Source organism: Ciconia boyciana, chromosome 2, assembly GCF_034638445.1.
Source record: "Ciconia boyciana chromosome 2, ASM3463844v1, whole genome shotgun sequence".
In the NCBI taxonomy this organism is placed as follows: Eukaryota; Metazoa; Chordata; class Aves; order Ciconiiformes; family Ciconiidae; genus Ciconia; species Ciconia boyciana.
This window is the reverse complement of record NC_132935.1, coordinates 143,360,464-143,379,841: the sequence shown is the minus strand read 5'-3', so window position 1 is coordinate 143,379,841 and position 19,378 is coordinate 143,360,464. Positions and strand designations below refer to the sequence as shown.

The following is a 19,378-nucleotide window of genomic DNA, read 5'->3' as shown; positions in this document are numbered from 1 at the left end:
GCAGTGCTATATACCCTAGTAAAGACTTGAAGCCTAAGGAGATTTATGATATCATAGAAACATTTCAACCTCACCTTTCAGCTAGAATTAGGACTACAGAGTAGGTTTCAAAAGGGTAGGTGTTCATCTTACAATCCAGCTAATTATAATAGTTTGCCCCCAGCTTCCACCTGAGATATTCATGCATTAATGAAATGAGCTGTACACACAGCCCTGGGATATACCGTATAGATGTAAAGAGCCGTATTTTGTAGAAGGAAAAAAAGAAAAACCCACCCCAAAAACCAAGGCACAGATTCAGTTCTCTATTTTCAAAGCTCTGCATGGGCACAAGCACCCAAGAGAGTATTTCACTTGGTGTTTGGTGAAGACTGAGCATTCAAGATACTTTTTTAGAATAGTTTATCACAACAGCAAAGAAGTGTAACATCAGTGTTCAAAACAAGTTGTGTTTCACTGCATGGACAGATGGAAAGATACCGATACAGGACATGACAAAGTGTTGTGGTCTAATAGGACTGCGGAGAGTTGATCGTTAACCAAATGCCCGGCATCATGTCAGTGTGGAGCAGGAGAAATTGCATGTACCGTCATGTCGGCTTCGCTGGGAAATACTGTAAACATGAACTGCCACTTGGCTGCATCAGGAGACATAGATAAAACTGTCAAACTCTTCAGAGACCGTCTCAGGTGTTCTTCTATATCCCTATTTTTTTTCACAACACGCATACAGGAAAGCAGAAGAGATTTTCTGCTTGGGAGGTAGTGCTCTACAGAAATAGCCCCTTTCATATAGGTGGTTAACATTTTATAGATACTTCTCTCCCAGCATGCTGTTCTGGCCCATTACATGTAATAAATGCAAACCACTATAGCCCTAACATGCCCTTTTTATGTACATTGCTGGCTGCTACAAGTGCTTGTCTATCTGCTGAGCACTCAGAAAGCAGCCCAGCGCAGGGTATTTTGGAACACAACTGCCTCTTTGGTGAGGATGTGAATCACGGAAGACCTGCACTTCTGCTCTCCCACATCCACTAGGTCCTTTCCAGAAATGCCTGTTTGCATCTGGGCAGCGTCCGTGTTTTCACTGCCGGCTGTTTAGCTTGCACTTGTGCGTGCAGAGTGACTAATCTGGAATAGCAGGAACCTGTAATTTTGGGAGCAGCTCCATTAGCGGTCAGAGGTACCCCGCTCTTCTGCCAGTCCAGAGACAGCAGCAAGTGAGCTCTCTTTGGCAGAGCGAGGTTTCGCTGCTCCGTAGCTCCAGCCGCTCTTCTGAGCTCTGCTCGAACACAACATCTGTCGGTGCAGCAGGACTGGAGGTGGAGGAAGCAGGAGAGAGGGCACAAGACAGAGATGCATGTGCAGTCTGGGGGGAGGCCATGAACCTGGCAGTGGTTAGGAAATGGTCACAGGAAAGTTCCCTTCTTTTAGAAATCTCTTGAATGTTCACCCTACCGCTAGCTGGGCCCTTCTTTTAGAACTCCCACATGAGAAAGGGACATTTGGGTATCCTCCCAAAGCCTTCCCCCAAGCAATTGTAATTTAGATTTAGGACAACTGATTGATCAAAGGAAAGGGGAGAGTCTCAGAGGGTTTCAGATGAGCCCTTACAAGTCCCTAAATATGAGGAAGCGTGCTATAAGCTCACCACCTGTAATAACACGGAGCTTTGAACACCCCACTGTGTTTCTGCAGCGTTAGCCAGTGGGGTTTCCTATGCCAGCGCTGCCTAAGTAAACGATACCCAGTTTTTGGGAGAGGAGGCTTGTGACAAACCCCAGCTCAGCAGCAGTGCCAGGTGGGCTGGAGGAGATGCCACCTTAACCAGGGAAAGAAAGGAGCCGGGGCCTGGAAATGACATTGCCTCTTACTGGAGGCCTGATGACAAATGGGTGCTAAAGCGGCTTTGCCCCCTGCCATCAGGACTCTTGGCTGCTCCTTATTAGTGCGGTGACAGTCACTGTGCATAAATAAAAACATCGGTGGCTCACTCGGTATTCTCTCATCCCCTCCACCTGACGGGAGTGTGCAGGTATACGGCAACTTCATGGCGAGAAACCTGCAGTGCCCTTCAAAACACTGAGCCCGGTGAATTCCCACACCTGCGACTGGGGCCGCAGAGCTCGCTTCACACCAAAATATTTTGACTGCAGGAATCTGTCTGGGAGGAGAATGTGCCAGGAACGAACAAGGAGCACATTTACGTTTGCTGGCCTTGCTGAACAGCACTTCAGATGCCCCGTTTTGCACAAACACACGTTTCTCAGCAGCTCTGCTGGCGCATGCCCAGAGGCGTGGGCGCCGCGTCGCCGCGGAGGGGCCGCAGACACGATGGGTCACGCAGCACGTGAAGGGCGGCCAACGGCAAAGAAGGGACCTTAAACTGAAGCACCATTCAACGGCTGTCCCACAGAAAACGGGAGCTCCGACGTGCCGGAGGACGCCGTCCCTCCCACCACCGAGGCCCTGCTAGCGTGCCCGCTTCCCGGTAGCTGCCGTGAGCGGCGCGGCGGCTCCCCGCGACGCCTGCGGGCCGGGCGGCGCCGCCACCGCTCGCCGGGGGGCGCCATGGGCCGGGGCCGCCCGCGCCGCGCTCGCTGCCCGCGGGCGCGGCTGCCGGGGGCGGGAAAGGGCCGGGGCCGGGGCCGGGGCCGGGGTCGGGTCTGCCCTGGCTGTGAAAGGGGGAACTCTGGCACCAACGTGAGGGAAAAATAACACCGGAGTATCCGTGCGGAGCGGGAGGAGGAGCTCTAAATCCCGAGTTAGCCAGGGTGCGGCCTGCCGCTGGGTTTGGCACGGTGGAGGAGCTGTGTTGCTGTGAAATTCAGGGATTTTGGAAGGTTCGAGCTTTTCACAGAATTTTTTCGAATGTTTTACGAAATGCCGCTGTGAATGGGGGTTCTGCTTCCCTCAGCCATGGCTCCGGACTGGCATCGGATGGCACGGCATTGTCAGGCAGAGCGGATGCTGGGTGTAGGTTGCTGGGACAAGCCAGGCCCCGCGCTCCCCTCACAGCGTCCTCTTCCCCAGAGCACATCTTTGAGGCGTCCTGAACTGCGAGTACAGCCTGGCCGCCAGCACCTGCAGCTGCCAGCCAGCATCCTGCCCTGCTGCTGGCGGCTATGGGGGATGCCCAACCCCTCCTCTTTTCCACATCCATCCAAATACTGTCACCTGCCAGGGTTTCCACCAACTCAACACGTTTGAAGGCACTTCGCTACGACCCGGCAGTTCATGTGCAACACCTTCAGTCCTGTTTACTGTATTGCCTTAGATCTCTCGTCTGCCCTCAGATACATCCATGCAGCAGCCGGTGCAGTAACGGGGGTTTGTGCTGGTGTGTGAATACCTGAAGATGGAATTGGACTCCATGCCATCTGTAACACACAGTATCAAGCTCACACTTGCCCCAGACCCTGATCTTTTATTAATTTCTTCCATACAGAGAAGAAAAAAAATTGCAACCAAGTTCTTCTAAAGAACTCTCTGGAGCCTGAGTTAGAGAAATGGCCTTAGGTGGATTTTTTTTTTAACTTGGACATTTACTACAAAGAGAAAAAGAAAAGGTGCTGTTTAATCTCTCTTCTCATGTGATCCTCAGTCTCTACCTGATTTATTTTCTCCACAGATGATCTCCTTTGTTCTCTGGTAGTAGTCACCTAAACAAGTGATTACAGATGAAAGATCAGCCTGCAATGCTCCTAGCTGCAGGATGCAATGCGGGGAAAAAAATGAAGAACTCCACACTGGTTATTTTTCTGACATGCCTCCCCATCCTACATTGTCCCAACAGAGAAATTGCTGTGGTAGCACACACGCTTTTTTCTTTTGAGGTGTCCCTCAGCACTTCCCCAAATTTCCCAGACCTCCCTGCACTTTCTTTCAATTAAATTGCTTTTCTTTTAACTTAATTTGGGACTGTTTAATTAGAGCTGGTTGGAAGTTTTTCCCAACAAAGCAAGGTTATTCAGCACCTTTGAAAACCACTGATTTATCAGGAGAGAAAGACTTATCTTTCAATTAGCTTCCTTCACCTGTGGGTTGCCAGGAGCTCAGGTTTCTCAGCTCAGTGACAGGTTTCCATTTGAATGACTGTGAGGCTGGAGACCTCGGATTCTTGCCTCTTGGCCATAGAGCTGGGAGCCAACGCTGGGATCCTCCAGTGTGTGCAGCTATGGGGCAGTGCAGATGCCAGAAATTGGTATGATTACTTTAGTTTCAAGACATCATGAGCTTATGTCATGAAACTGGCCAGACTGCTATCCCCAGATATTTCAATATTTCACATTTTTTGACACAGTAGTTCAACTCCATGAACATGTTAATGGTTTTGCTTTTAGTTTGGAATGAAGCATTTCTAGAAAGCATTTCCCCATGAAAGAAGGAATAACTGATCATCATTAGCAATGAAACCTATCATCAAAAGGGGATAACAAGCTTCACTGGCTGGAGAAGACAATAGGTAAATTCAGGCTACAGCTAAGATGTATTCTTTCTAAAGAAAATAATGACTCAATAGATCATCTTACCACTTATGCAGGAGAGGTCTGGTTTTAATGCAGTTTGAAATCAATTGGAATCATGGCAATCCTGAAGTAAATGAGTATTTTTTTTGCATTGATTTCAGTAGCGTTAGGACTTTATCTGGGATGACTTGCTAAGATAGACACTTCAGTTTAAACACAAATTGGAGCTTGAGGCTAGATTCCACTTTGTGAATGTCGATGGCTTAGGCAAGCAGGAACTCACACTTGATAGCCTTATAATTTGTTACTTATATAAGAGGTTGCAACGGCTACATGATTTACCAGTGGATAAATTTAGATTTCCTCCTGTTTTAACATATTTGCAGATGTTACTGGTACCATTGCTTCAGGTTCCTCTTTTTCACCCTTATGTGATGACCGGTTGTTTTTTTTTCTACTATGAATACAGATATATGTATTTCTGAGAAAAAGAAATGTGATTGTCTAAGCAACACAGTTTGGAAAAAGGGAGCCAACCTCTTCCCTATGCCCAGTATTACATCATTTGAAACAGCACACTATCTCAAGATCTTCTAAGGACAGAAACTGCATCATACAGGAAAGACTGAAATCTTTATTTCCAGTAGCGTAAAGGTCCCATTTGCAGTCTTGGAAAAATCAACTGTTATTAGGCTTAAAACCTATTCTCATTACAGCAGTAAATGCTATCTATTGTAGCCTCAGTACGCAAGGAAAAAATGCCATCTGCAGAAGGACATTATTTTATAAAAACATATCTATTTCTGTTAATTGTTCCTCTAAGAAAGCTTTAATTGAAAAGACATTGAAGTAGAACGTAGCTGACTGTATGGAGGCTAAAATGAGGTAATTCACATTTTATTTTGTTTGGACTCAAAATTGGTTGCAACCTTTGCTTTCTGCTGTGATTTGTCTCTAATCAGCATTCCCACTGTTCTAGAAATTTATTTGAATTCTACGTTGATACAGGAGATGCATATAAACAGATCTCACCTCCCCTCTTGTGAGGGCAATTCATGCAAAATAAGTTTAGGGGCTCTGGGATTTAACATTTACTGACTTTTGTCTGTGGGAACTGGAGTGCCACTTTGCACATCGTGAACATTGTGAATTACCTGCCTTAAGGGGGATTGTTAGCACATGAATCAAAAGTGGCTGACTAATGTAGAACATCTCAAACAAAAGGATTAGAAAATAGCTGAGATGCACCAAGATGCATTTTAATTCAGCTGAAGTGAAATTAGGTGCTTTTTAGTCTAATACGGCTCTTAAGTATAATGTTGAACAGTGACTGTGAAAATAGGAAGATCTGGGTACCCTCATTTTGCTACAGAGAAGATGCCATCTATTTATTTTCCCTTTAAAAGCAGTCTACTTCCTTTACCCATGGTAATGGTGCTTGCTCAGTCATATGTGCTTCATTCATAAAGGAAGAGCACTGTATTCCTCCACGCCACAAAGACCATAGTGATTCTCCTTTGATTATGTGGGTAACACTCTGGAGAATGAGACGATTATGCACACATATTTTCCTGTATTTTTATATTGAAAAATAAGGGTTTTTTCAGATGGTCCAGAGTTACTTTCTCCTCCCACTAAGAAACCTTTGCAGCAGCAGCCTCAGTGTGATGTTCATCCTTGAGAATCCTGCTACAAAGACACCCATGCCTGAGCTCAGCTCCAGTTGTCTGGGACGTGGGATCTTGCAAACACTGCGTCTCATCACTTCCAAACTTTCAGGGAAAGTTTAAAGCATCAGTGGGCTAAACGCTATTCTGCTTGGTGACAAATGGAGAAGACTGATTTCATCTGGTGTAAGGTAAAAACCAGGCAGGTCTGCAGGGTGTCTCCTACTGTGGCCTCACCTGGCACACTGATCTGCTCCGTTTGCTGAATTCTCCCTTTGGGTGTAAAGATGATGCATGGCCTAACATGCTGTCTCCCTCCATCTCCAAACCAGACACCATGGGAGTCCGAGACAGACGAAATTCATTGGTGTTGGCCAATTCTGATCCTGCTGAAATGGGAGCTTAATTCAGTGGGATCAGAATTTGGCCCTTAGGCAGTGAAGGTGCAGTGTTTACTGAGAAGAGGGTTTCTTTGATGATAACTTTCTAAAGAGCGCAGAGAAAGCAAACTACTGCTGGACAGAGTAAGTGCGGCCATTTACTCTGGGCAACAGCTTTTGGAACTAGGAAGTTGAGCAACCAGGCTAATGTTCTCAGCAAAGGACTAGCAATACTTACTTATTTTAACTAGAGCTGCATGCTGGTCCTGTTTGGAGGAAAGCTGTGCTGGCAATGTTTAAAAAAAAAAAAGGAAAAAATATTTTTTGATTGACATGAAACTATATTTTTTCAGACTGTATGGCAAACGGGGAAGGCTTTTTTCAGGTTGAATAAAGTATTTCACACTGATTTGGGACATTTCTAAAGGACATGAAAGCAATGTGAAAATAAACTCATGCGGGGTGACTGGAGCAATATTAACAAAACTGAGGAGGGGAGATCCCCTTTTGCACCCAGCAGTGCAAACTTTCACTCTTTAGGGGGGAGACTCCAACTGCTCAGAAATCCCCAGGTTTTCCTCTCAGAAAAATGTCCTAAATGCCAGGCTCTAAGGTTGGCTGCCCAAACTATGCCTCACAGGCAGATCAAATGAAACTCCTGCGATGGACACTGCCTGAGAAAGTAGCTCTGCTGAATTCAAGGCTGCTGGGCAGTTTGTATGCCGTGGGGAGGGACAGGTAAAACAGCAGCAGCTGTGGTGGTGAGCACTGCCTCGTGTCCCTGTTCTGCCACTAGCCCAGCCCTGCTGCCTGTTTTCTGAGATGTGGAGCTCCTGACCACTTGAAGGTGTTGGTGCTTGGGGTGAAGAAAATTCACTGTGGCAGCTATAGAGGATACAGAGGAGCCTCTCGAATGCTGCTGTGGCCAACCTCACTTAACTCATGAACATTCACTGGGTAAGAAAACAGGTGAGAATTATGGTGTGGTCTGGTCTCTAGGACACTCATCTGAATTTTCCAGACTCTGCTTCCAAGCATCTTCAAAGGGAAAACTGAAGGTATCCCACCAGAATCAGTATCACTGTGAAAGAGGTAGGAGGCCCATGATTTTAAGACCTAGCTTTAAATCAGTTAGAAAAAGGAGTGGATATTTGCCTCCAGTCTCACAAAATTTAGTTGGTATGGCATAAGGATGCTCTTTTCACATTTTCTGTTGTTTCAGAAATTGTTTTCAAGTCAGCTTGTAAGTCTTGCCTGAAAAGTCAAAGCAAAAAACTATTGCAAAAACACCAAAATAATCCCTACCACATTTTATTTCAGGTGAAACTGTTGACTGAATTTGACTTGACATTACAAGTGTTTGCATTTTTCTGTGACTAAGTGATTCCTTACACTCCCTGCGCTCAGCTCTAGCTTGAGCTCTGCTGTTATTTCACCCTCCTTGTATTCTGCTTTGGGAGCATCTAAGATAACTGCTCAGTCACTGAGCCGCAGCCTCCTCCGCAGGGATGGGCGGATGCCCTAGCTTTGTGCTTGCATCGACTTTTCCAGCAAACTGGTTTCCGTGATAAACACCTGAGGCGCTAAAGAAATATGGCTTCAGTCCTCCCCTTCCAAAAGCCTCATCAAACAACTGTTGCCAATATATATGCTACCCTAGCAGACATTTCATTCGCTCTATAATCTGTGGAAAACGTAAGAATTGATCTCTCAGCAGTGTTGCTAAAAGCTGCAGTCACTTTGCTTTGTTTTCACTTGGAGAGTATAAATGTCTTTTTGGCAGATTTGATTTCTGGGCTGCTCCTGGCTGAAAACACTATCATCAGCATTGACTTCCCTCATGGCCTGTCACAGGCAAGCCATCCTGTGATCGAACAGCAGCCTGCAACTATCAATATCCATTATTGGACTTTGTAGCTGGTGTGCACTGCACTGGGCTGGAGGCAGATCTTTCTCTTCAAAATGTAGGGCTTGTGGGTACAGACCTTGGGCACATTTTGAGCCACGAAGCAATGAAGCCGCACTGTTCGCTTGCACCCTGGCACTCTCCGCCTCCACTGAGATGTCACGTCTTGCTGGAGGATTTTTACGTGTAAATCTGGGCTGCCCTGTGGCTCCCCTTCCTCTCCTCTCCTGCCAACCTGGCTTCTTATTAAAGCTCCTGCTGAAAGTGTGAACTCAGCTGGAGGGGGGTCTGTCTCCTTCTCCAACTTGCTACAGACCGCACATCTCAAAGCACAAGAGAAGCGGGTGATTTGGCCCCTGCCCTCTTCCAACAGCTACAGCTTCAGGGAACCACAGGAGGTGTTTCCAGCTCTGCTGCCTGTACTCCTCATCTGACAAATGAGCAGGTTTTCTGCCTCGCTCCCAGTGCTGCCTCTTTGTCCGAACTACCACCCGTGGGCCCTCCTTTTGTCATCATCTGTTGTTAGCTGTTCCTCTGTGACTGTAGGTTCCCCTGAAAGTGAAGTGGCAGCTTCCTTCTGTGGGGCAACTTTGCCACATGGAGACCCACAGCGGGGCAGCTCTGCTCCCGTGAATGCCCCCGAGAACTCAGCTGCCACTGCACAGGGCTCTCGGGAGACCAAGCCCACGTCTATGCTGTGGGTCTTGGGAGCACTCAACACCTTCCAGGGCTTTCTGTGTGCCACGGCTGCATCCTGCCTCATCAAAATGGCCTTAATTCTCAGCACAAAAGTCCTCCAGCCCAGTACCAAGTCTGCCTGTCCTCCAACCCCATACCCAGCAGCCAGTTCCTGGGGAAGGGTATGTGAATAAAGAAAGCCCATAGCAGTATCTCTTCTAAGTAGTCTCCTAGCTCTCAACAGTGTCCAGCTGAAGTAGGGGCCTGCCAGGGGATGGTGAATGCCGTTTTACTGCGCCATGAGATAGCAGCCTGGGCAAAATGGCCAGAAGGAGCCATAGCAAACTGACTAGAGCATGCCTGTCCCTCTGTGCCAAAGCCATACCTAGCCCTGCTGAAGACACTGCTTGGCTTGAACACTATCTCCTCCGTGTCCTTTACATCCAGATGTCTGAAGGGTAGAAGCTGCTTCCTGTGCAATGTAGTGCTGTGCTCTTGAAAGAAACCTGGAACTGTTCTTCATATTTATTAGATCATCTTTAATTTGGGACATCAGTGAGAGTTTCTGTGTGTTCTTTAGTTGCCTTCCTCCAACAGCTTCTACCCATGTATATGAATTCTAGTTCCCTGCTTTCCCAGGCTGTAGCACACATGTGCCTCCTTATGTAGTGCCATCAGTGGATATACTTAATGAGCAGATTCTTTCTGTTGATTTGTGCTGGATATTTCTAATTGCCAAAGTCTCTTCTTAGTGGTCTTTAATTGTCTGTTTTGTATGGTCACACTGCAGATCAGACAAACCCATATCACACTGTAGACTGGGCATCAGGCTGGAGATCATGCAAAGACACAAACATGCTGAGAGAAAAATGAGCTGTCGCCCTTGCATATTTGAACTTTTGATATACCTGTCGTCCTGTGTTGCAGGTCTTCATGGCAGGAATATTTCTAAATCCCACAGGCCTGGTTCTCTGTTTTGCTCTATCCGTTGTAAAGCAAGAACATGTTAGCCCCAAGCTATATAAATAAAAGTGGGAAAATAGAAGCAAGCCCTATGTTTTTAAATACTCACGTGTATCTCTGTCATAATAATGACTTCTTTAGAGTCAAAAGGATCTTCCTCTTTATCCAGCTGCTGTGTTAGCTTTTATCTCAATTTATAGGTAGAGTTTTGCATTACTCTGTTTGTGAGCCTACTGCTTCAGCAAGGCCCAAATAGTTGTTGATCATCTGGGTTTTGTTATCACAGGGTTACACTAGAAGAAGGTATTTTCCCTTCATTCTCTGCTGCTTTTTTTCCCCTTCGTTTCTTTCAAAACACATGCACCGCTATCCTTCCTGTGCTATTGCCTGTACCTCTGCCTCACCCTTGCATGTATGTTGTTTTCTGAAAAGCCAGGTTAGAAAAGTCCTTCTCTAGCAGCAAGTGAACTTGGAAATACTGAGTTATGCTGCACACTGTATCTCCCCACTGCAATTCATTCTGCTCTAAAATGAGAGCAAACCTGCTCAGATCCTGGCTGGGCTCGGGGTTATTGAGATCCTCAGGAACAGTAAGTTTCTTAAGTGCCAGCCCTGGACCTCTGGTGAATGAGCAAACCTACTCTGTGCCTGGAGTCCAGCGGGAGAGTAGTAACACTGAGCTGTTTTTGCAATAAGGCTAGCACTGGAACTGGCTGCCCGGGGCTGGAAGTGCTCAGGGAAGGTGTGTGTAACCCTCTTTGGGCTTTATCACTCAGCTGAGATTTTCAGCAAGATGGAGAAGAGGCAAAATCAATTTATCAGCTGTGGAATTCCCTATTGAGGATGAGATGTGTTGAATCCCCATTGCTGGGGAGATTAAGGAACTGGTGAGCATCTGTGTATAAACTAGATATATTAACCTGCTTAGCACAGCTGATTTCTTGAGATCCTTTCCAGCCCTGTTTTCTGTGATTGAATCTGGGAAAACAGCCGCCTGTTTAAACTATGCAAGGAAGTGTATGGGGAACATTAAGAGGCATGGCTGCTGCTTGAGATGCTTCTAATGATTGCTTTGTAAGTCACACACTTTTGTGACTGAACTCAGAAACAAGCTGCATCTTAAAAAAACCAAAAAAAACCCACAAAACCCTTGGCCCATAAAGCAGGAGCATGCAGTGTCTGTTGTTAGAGATGAGTCCCAATGCCACAATCTGGTTTTCAAAGCAAAGTACTAGCTCTACCCATCCTTCGCTTGGATGAAGATACTGCTTGTGAAATTGGAGTGAGGATCAGAAGCCAAAAAACGTAGGTGTTTGGGCTTAGGATTTTAACTCTAACCTATCAGTACTGATTGCTTTTACAGACATTGTATTAATGTTGAGGAAAAGAGGAGTAGAGTATAGCAGATGAAAAGAGTGACTCCTCTTCCAAACACACACACACTCCTGTTATAAAAGCATATTATGGTAAGATATTTCTGCTTAGGGTTGATTTACTGAAATGAGATTTTCATTTTAAGTGTCACAGACACTTGTAGTGTATTTTGTGCTGGTTTGGGTTTATTTTCCCGGTTGCCATTCATTTCATGACATTGCCTGGGACTTGGAGACGCAGCCAGACAGATCTGCTGAACACATGAATACTAAGGAAGTGGTTTCCCTAGTAACAATAACCACGTAACAGCTCGCACAACTTCCTGCCCTTCCTTACGGGATTTGTTTGTTTGTGTGTTTCTCACTCGGTCAGATGGAGGAGACACCAAAATTGGAGCTGGACAAAATGCATCCAGGATGAGCTTACTGGAAGCGGGGAGAGTAGAAAAAATGACTGCTGAATTTACAAGTGGTGTCATTACAGAGTTTGGCTTTGTTTTGGTTTATGGGAGTAATCCAGGGACATGCTCATAGCTGCCTCTGAGCATGGACTGAACAGACTCTAGTACAACTCAAGATTCTTATTTCAGAACATTTTTTACAGATGCTTTTTTTTTTTTTTTACAAATGAAACTATTCTCATAATGGATTAATTGCAGCTTGGAGACAGTAATCAATTAATGGAAAGCAGAGTGGGGGAACAAATATATACATGAAGTATGCAATCTCAGTGCAGGACTTACTGCTAGCACTTTAGAGAAGGTCAATTAAGCAGCATTTGGGAACATGGATGGATATGTTTCTAGGTTCAGACTGCTAGTCGGGGGTTTTCTGGCTGGCACGCTCTTGCTATCAAAGAAGAGGGGAGATTTATTCTCTAATATATTGTAAAGTATTCCTCAAAGAAAGTAGCTATACCGCTGTTCAGGTAGGGGATCTTGGTAGGCATGTTATGTATGATCATTAAATTGGATTATCTTTTTAGTCTTCTAATCAACCAGTCTATTTACAGCTCACTTGAAGCCAGGTGGAGCAATTTGCAGCACTAATCCCAGGTATTAAATCTGCTTCTTCAGGCACTGAAAAGCTGAATTCCTGGATTTCATAGCCATTGTTCATATATGTATATTAATTGTTGTGGCCACTTTTGTGTCATTTTTTTATATGAAAAAATAAAAGTTCGTATTACCTGTCAGCTCTCTGTAAAGCTGTGTCTTACTTAAGATGGGTCTGTTCCTGAGCAAGCTGAAATGATTTTATCTGTTGCTAGAAGGAAAAACTGATAAGGGCCAAACTGCAATCAGCTGTGAGTTTACTGTTAAGATAATAACATGAACAGACACTGTGCAGAGATCAGCCATGCTTTGCTTTTTCAAGATCTTTGACCACAATGAAGTCATGACATTATCTCAAAGCCAACACATGTAACTCTAGTCATACAGATATTTACAGCTAAAAATGATAAGCTTGATCCTGAGAGATGCTGGATACACCCATCCTTGCTGCTTTTAACGGCAGTTCTGGGTGTTCAGAGCCTTTGGATCAGACTAAGATCATCTCAACAAATCACAGTGAGGGAGACAGGGAGGAAATGGCTATCAGAAAACCAAAGACAGGCTAAGATTTTATCCTTATCAGACCAAGATGATGTGGCTCAGAGCAAAAGACCGATTCTTTTCCCAGGCTGTATCAAGTATCAAGACTGGCCAATGCACTTTAGTTCAGGACAACCACATTTGTAATTAGCACTTACACTCTCCCAGCATGTATAACTCCCACTATCACAACATTATCTTCTCATCGCAGATAGCATATTTTAAGCTAGGCATTTTAAGCAGTTGTATTAGGGTCTTCTCCTGTAAAGCAGCTGTGTTGGAATCCTTATCAACCAAAACCAATGTCAGACCTGTGTGCAATATGATCCTGGCAGAGAACAACACTGTTTCGTGCTCTCGAGATCATTGACAGTAATGAAATTATGTTGTTGTCTTCCAAGTTGAACATACATTAAGTCCAGTCACGTGAGAGGACATTACTTTCTTAGATTAGTAAGAAAGCAACAATTAGTAAAATCTACCTTTTGATTTTACAATTTCCCTGAAGGTAGAGTCTTCCAAATTATTGTACACTTTACAGAGTTTATTTCTTTGTTTCTGTTTGCAAAATAAACTTTGTTACTAATAATGAATAATTAAATAAATCCAGTGGGTTTACGTGTCTGATGACATGTGCACATCAGCAACAATCCTATAAATGCATATGCAGATGTGAGCATGAATTCAGATGAGTACGGGAGCATGGCTCTATTCAATTCTGAAAATAGTAATCCAGCTCCTAATGATGTAAATGGTTTGCTATGCTGATTTAGGCCAGTATATTCTCTGTCTTCTAACGGTACATCAATGGACCTAAAGACTGTAAGTTGCCAAAGTTGAATCAGATGTGTAATAGAAAATTTGAAACATTTACCATTTTGTTCAATATCAAAACATTCCTGTTTTCACAGTGGTGCAATGTGGGTCTTACAGTGTAACAGGAGCTATGAATAATTTGAAAATGTGTGATATCTTTTGTATATCACAGATACTTCTCTCATGGATAAGGAACTTTCCACCATAGGAAGACTTTTATATGACTCCCGCTTGTTTACTGTAAAGAGAGAGGTGTTGCATCTGCCTATGTCAGTTCTCCAGTGTATTGAGGTCAGCTTCCATTCTCCTTGGCTTTGATGCCTGCCTGTATAAATACAAATTCCATTTCCATCCATTTATTTTTCTAATCAAGGGTTTTTCATGCAAAAGAAGATCTGAGGTGACTGTGTTTTCCATTATGCAAAACATGCCATTATGATAATATCTTCAGGACAGTCTTATAAAGGTGCCCTGCCCAAAGAAATCACAAATGAGAGCAGTGAAATAGTAGACAAATCCTGCATAATTTGCCCTCTCATTTAACATTCAGGCCACAGAGTTCACCCTAATTTGCCATACACATTTCCTCTGACATTCTAAATCTGTACGCATGGTAAAAATAAGAATTGGCAGCTTTCACTGAATAGACTTCTGTTAAGTGCTTATCAAAAGAAGAGGAAGAAAGGGGTTGTAAAATGCAGTCATATTTAGTACATCCTTCGCTTTCTTTTGCTTTCTCCGCTAAACTCACACTTAGTAAAATCTACAGTCAATGAAATTTACCTTTTGAGCTCAAGTTGTTTCCATTCAGAACAAAGTAAAAAATACGCCAGCAAAGAAAACCTGGTATTTCTTAGAAATTCTCTTTTCTTTCTTATGCCAAATCCCAAGGGGCAGGGCTCCACAGAAAGGGGAGTTTATTTTCTAAATCCTTTGAACACAAAGCTCTTACATTTTCTAGGACAAGATGTTTTCCTAGACAATCTCAATATTGTACCTTTGTATTAATACTTTTGTCATAAAGGTGAATACGCGCACGTATTTTATTGTATATATTTAATTTCCATTAGATGTCATTTCAGTTATTCAGATATGAATTGGCTTACAAGCAGACTCCTGTGAAGTCTTGTGTCTGAGTCTTGGCAAGCAAATCATATTTCTGCAGTTTCTGTGTATTTTATTTGTCTGTTCTCTCTTCTTACTGTGCAGTTTTGTGTGTTGTATGTGCATGTGTGCTAAATACGTAGGACAATGAATCTACACTGACTTCTTTGTTTTGCAAAACTTCTGAATTTGTGGGGTTTCTACAAGTTTTTAATGGTGATACTTGTTTCTGACTATTTCTATAGCCAGACAACTAACTTTTAGGGCTGTAGAAAACTTAGGCATTTTAATTATCATCCAAAACAGGTAAATGATCCTTTTTTCTCTAGCTGTTCTAGAGTGTCCTTCCACATCTGGGGAACAGTATGCCATTGCTAGTCATTCCTATTCAGGGATTATTCCACTATTAAACAGAGCTTAATTTAATGCAATGTCCAGTCATGAACTTGATATGAGCTTTTAGGCCTTGAATGCATTTCTTTTTTCTTTTTTTTTTGTGTCATGTATTGGTGTGGTCTGGTGTATCATCATCATTATAATCTTTTTAATTAAAGTCAATCCCTTGCCTTGATTTCGTGACTCAGTCTCTGATCTTTTCAAATGTTTTCCATTTCTACCTACAATCTTTTGAAGAGCTTCTTCTCAACCACCTCCAGTCTTTTGCAATTTTATCTCCTTTAGTGGAGCTGTTTTCAGTCCATGAAGTAATAATAAATTTGAAAAAAACCCATATGGATATTAGATGTAATATAGATATTATCATTATTGATCCATAATCTCATCAGCTACTGTGCAGCATTTGTGACTAAGGTACATGACTGTTTTAATTCATCTTTACTCATCCATTGATGCTGAGCTGACTGATGCTGATGTGAATAGAATGGATAAGTGTGGGACTAGACTTCTCTGTAACTTCCCTTATGTTGCATGTCAGCACAGTATGCACTCTTCCTTCTCCAAGATGCAGCCATTTCATCTTCTTGGAACTAGTTTTAAGTTCAAGTCTACAAAACCAGTTTTCCAAGGTGGCAAATAATGCTTTCATTAAATCAGACATATTTGCCAGTGCTGCCATATCATTTACATTTACTGAAAAGCTTTGCTATATATCTTTCAAAATTATGCTCTCCAAGCCATCTGTGCTGGTTTTGGCTAGGATAGAGTTAATTTTCTTCCTAGTAGCTGGTATAGTGCTGTGGTTTGGATTTTAGTATGAGAATAATATTGATAACACGGTGATGTCTTAGTTGTTGCTAAGCAGTGCTTACACTGGTCAAGGACTTTTCAGTCCCATGCTCTGCCAGGGGCACAAGAAGTTGGGAGGGGGCACAGCTGGGACAGCTGACCCCAACTGGCCAAAGGGCTATTCCATACCATATGGCGTCAGGCTCAGTATAGAAACTGGGGAAGAAGAAGGAAGGGGGACATTCGGAGTGATGCCATTTGTCTTCCCAAGTAACCATTACGCGTGATGGAGCCCTGCTTTCCTGGAGATGGCTGAACACCTGCCTGCCCATGGGAAATAGTGAATGAATTCCTTGTTTTGCTTTGCTTGCGTGCGCGGCTTTTGCTTTACCTATTAAACTGTCTTTAGCTCAACTCACGAGTTTTCTCACTTTTACTCTTCTAATTCTCTCCCCATCCCACAGTGGGGGAATGAGCGAGCAGCTGTGTGGGGATTAGTTACCGGCCGGGGTTAAACCATGACACCATCTAACAGCAACATTCAGCTTCATGATCAGTGATTCCATGTCCCCTACTCCCAAATCAAACTTTGACTTACCCAATTGCTTGATTTTTCTACCATTTCTTACTGCGCTACAGGAGTCTCAATATGCACCTTTTATAATTAGAGTTATCTGAAACTCCACATGATATCCTCACCCTCTATATTGTATCCGCTCAAACCAAGTCAGTTGTTTTCCTCCAAAAGCTTTAGCCCACCTTTATTACTCCCCTCCCATCAGTTGTCAAGAGTGATAATTCGATCAATACAGCTTGCATCTGCTGTGAAGTCACACCGTTTCTGGCCCTCTGCTTCCTCTGAAACTGGCCGTAATCTGTTAGTAATTATGTTCAGGATTATTTTTTTCCACCAGTGACTAATGTTAAACTTCTGTAATTATCTGGATTGGCAGGATCTTCCTTTCTTTAAAGCTGGTACAGGTATTGCCTTTAGCTGCTTACCTGCCACTTCCTTGTGTTCCTGTACATCCGTGTATCTGGTTTTTGGCTGCTTTGTTGGCACTTGCACTGGCAGCCTTCAACAGCTCGGCCATTACACTGTCTGTTTCTGCAGCTATTCCACTTCTGACTACTTCACTGCCCTTCTTGCTTTTCTTCATCTGCAAACATAAGTAGAACCAATATATCAAACAACATAGCTACCAGGACCTTTCAAGTCAGTGATGTCAATGTATTTTGTACTTTATTAAAAAAAACCATGATCAGGATTATTGGACCAAGCCCCAGTTTATCACATCTGTATGCATGGCTAATATATCCATATTTATGTTCTGTTTTTGAGATCTGATTTCTTCAAAATGGTCCCCAAACCAAGTTTCCATCTTCGTGGGACATAAGGAGATAGCTTCTGAAAACCATCCCATGTGCATTAACATGCATTGTTATGCAGCCAGATTTAAAATTCTTGGTTGGAGCAGGCAGTTGTATGAAGCCTGAAGGCCAACACAGGCCATCAGGTCTGCTCTGTGGATCTCCATGGTTTAGCAAGAAATGTTTGGATGGGAGCTTGCTGCATCCATTGCCTCTCCTGCCATCACTGCTGCCATAGCCACTGCTTCTCTCCTGCTGTCGGTGTTCCAAACAGCGAGCCAGCACGGCGTTGGTCAGATATGGCTAGCAAAATGCTCACAGCACTATCTGCTCTCTCTTCTCCCCAGTGGTTCTGACCTTAATTGAATTTGGATGGAGAAACTGTGCCCCTATCAGCTACCAGGGCATAACAGGTTTCTGTGCAGCTGCTGATCTGTGGTAACTGCTCATTCTTAGCTTGTGGCAAGTGCAAAGGAAACAGGGGTATGAAACCGTAAAAACTTCTCCATCCTACAGGTTGCGACTCCAAAGTCGTGCTGTGGTCACACAGACAAAAACAGAAGCACTTCTGTCTGCAGTCCTGGGCATCCAACTCCAGGCAGATGCTCACTGCAAGAGCTTTTCAGGTACCATCGTATTTTTACTAATTCTTCTTGACTTTTTTTACACACTCTTCCTAACTGCCACACTGTCCAAAGCCAGTAAAACAGCCAGGTTTTCTGAGCCAAACTGGGGAGAAGCTCTGGCAAACTCAGTCTCATGGAACCGCTGTGCCTGCTCAGAACCGGGCATCTTCTGCCCAGGTCAGTTCAAACACTGCCTATTCCCCATGCAGGAATGCAGCAGAACTGTGAGGTGAAGCACAGATGAGAGGACATATTCTGCCTCCATTGCTGGACGAATTTGAAGAGTAGCCCTGCAAGAGAGCATATTCTACCTGCTCAGTACCAAGGGGATCAAGTACCACAGTATATTCCCTGGAGGAAATGGTTGCAGTTTCTTGGCTATGAGCATGTGAACAGGGCTGTGCTTTCTGTTTCACTGTCAAGACTATTATCTGTAAAACTGTACATTCCTTTAATTAAACAGCAAAGAATGTGTTTGCTTAATCCTACTTTCTATTGCAAAAACATACGATAGTGGAAATGATGGATTCTGGTGTCTGCCAGCTCCCTGATATCCTTACGTGTTTTAGAATCTAGGCAATTAGAGCATTCATGTGGTAATTCCACCATTATACTTTTCACATTAATATGATAATTTCTTCTGAATTGTTTAGTCAAATTAATTGCATTGAGCCTTATTTCAGGTATACCAAGCATCCTTCCAAAGAGAGTTATTAAACTACTAATTTTTATCTCACTTAAGAATTGCCTTAATAACAACATTCAGGAAAGCTGGTTCATGATCTGATATGGTGATAGCTCCAATTTTTATATGTGTTGTGTTGTCAGGCAGCTTGTGAGATAATAGGAAAGATCTACTCTTGGCTAGGGAGAGGATGAGATGTGAAGTTTTCTCTGCTGGAGTGCATATGCCTTCAGACATCAAAGCTTTTAAAATTTTCCATAGAGCAGAATGGAAATGGGACATTTTATCACCTGGGGTGCTGCCTGCTCCCTATTGCTTTGCCTGCCCAGCAGCTCCCCAGGGCGGGAGCAAAAGCAGTTCAGATCAGAGGCCAGAAGTGGGGGCATACTCCTGGCTATGGCTGTGGGCATCCACTGACAGTAGATAGATGCCAGGACAAAAAATAAATGATAACTGTTTTTCTTGGGAACTTTATAATGACAACAAACCTCAATAAAGAAGCTCTATCCTGGGCAATTATAAACCAAGCACCCGCAGGAGATGTTTCTTCACTCTTT

At 43.7% G+C, this 19,378-nt stretch overlaps 1 protein-coding gene across 1 annotated transcript in view; it reads left to right on the top strand.

The window, feature by feature from the left end:
- CDK14 (cyclin dependent kinase 14) overlaps positions 1 to 18,384 on the top strand; it is a 354,521-nt gene extending 336,137 nt beyond the window's left edge. Inside the window, exons 15-16 of the transcript XR_012041197.1 lie at positions 18,027 to 18,136; positions 18,346 to 18,384. The gene's annotated coding sequence lies outside the window, so the exon portion shown is untranslated. The remainder of the gene's footprint in view (positions 1 to 18,026; positions 18,137 to 18,345) is intronic.
- Positions 18,385 to 19,378: the final 994 nt, after the last annotated feature.